The sequence below is a fragment of the Teleopsis dalmanni genome, chromosome 1 (genome assembly GCF_002237135.1).
Source record: "Teleopsis dalmanni isolate 2A chromosome 1, ASM223713v2, whole genome shotgun sequence".
Taxonomy (NCBI): domain Eukaryota; kingdom Metazoa; phylum Arthropoda; class Insecta; order Diptera; family Diopsidae; genus Teleopsis; species Teleopsis dalmanni.
The window spans coordinates 137364389-137365998 of NC_051846.1; positions in this window are offsets into that span (position 1 = coordinate 137364389).

Consider the following 1610-nt stretch of genomic DNA (forward strand, 5'->3'; position numbering starts at 1 on the left):
ACAATTATTTATTGTATTAATTTACATATTTGTATCTGTAAAAAAATAGAATTTTCCTGAAATGAAAAATATTTGCACAATTTTAAGGCTAAAAGTGAAAACAGTGAGAATAAAAGTTTTTAAAATCTATTCCGGTGCTTTAAGTTTTTATGACTCCATATAATTCACGCATTATTTTTAAGCATGGAAGCATTTGCAAATACCGGAAAAGGTACAAATATTTAAAGAATTAAATTTGTTCCAGTAGTTCCGCGTCGAGGTCGTAAATCTGCAAGGCGAATAAAACTTGGCGTGAACTTACTTAAAGTCCAAACGCCAGAAAGTTTGCATGCACCTCTAGTGTCGAGGGTTCCGCACTAAATTTGCAGCCGATATCGCGTTATTACTCGGAAATATAAGCAAGTTTATGACGTTGTTTAGCAGTTTCGAAAGAAGTTTTCAATAAAAATGTCAGGAAACTAGAAAATATGCACTGCATTCGCATTAAAGCGATATACTCTGGTACTCTGCTTGCCTTCGCTGAGGATAGTAAAATTGTTTTTAGTTTTGGGGCCACTTGGCGTATGCGCAACTTTCGCATTAAACGGATTAAAACGAATTGCGATAAAAATAAAAACTTCCTGATATCAACAAACAACTGCGCTGTGAACTTTAACTCAAGCGAGTGCTTTAGGGCTTAGAATTGCAGCAGGTATGCGTAAGTCAAAGCAATGTCTTCTCGCTGATTTTATGTTCAATAAATAAAAGTAATAAAATTAGAAATAAATATTGTACGTATAAAAACACACCGGCGGAATGAAATCATACTGAAGATATTATTCGATTGGATTGCCTTATGTTTAGATGCGTCTGTGCGCTTAAGCGAACATAATAATATTTATAAATATATCCGTTTTGGATAAGTTAATGGACTTCCTTGCTTAGAAATACGCACTGAGCAAAGTTTATAAAGTGTCTTTGCCCTAACGAAGTTCCTTGTTGCTTGTGCTTGCAAATGCAATGTTGATGACGTTGACAGCAATAGCAAGAGTAACAGCAATATACCATAGTAGCAACAATAGCAGCAATAGAAAACAACAATGGCAAAAGAAGCAACAATAATGACAAAGAAATGGTTAAAACTTTTTGACATTTAGCATAGCCTTGCTTAGACATTTTAAGGACGCACTAACTGTATGACTGTCCTTTCCAGCTGCAATTATATTTTATTGTGCAATAAGCAGAGCACAAATGGAAAAGCCAGAAATCCTATATGGATTATTAGGAAAACGTGAAATGAAATAATTGTGCTGCCTGTGCCTGTGTCTGTGCCTGTAGTGTGCAACTAAGCGCCTACTACAATCAGTAACTACCATAACTACCCCACTGGCTCATTCCACGGCTGCTCCTGCTTCATGTCTAAATAAATAAAGTTTCTGAAAAGTTTAAATTGTGTTGGAAGCCAGAATTCATGCCTGGTTTCCCATGCTGCTGCATAATGGCTACGTAGGAGCCGCTGTACACAGCAACTTTCCAAGCAAACCAATTCAAAGGGACAAAGTCGTTTTCTTGTATAATTATAATTGCATTATTTATTTATTATATGTATTTCATGCTGTCTTCACACCCGA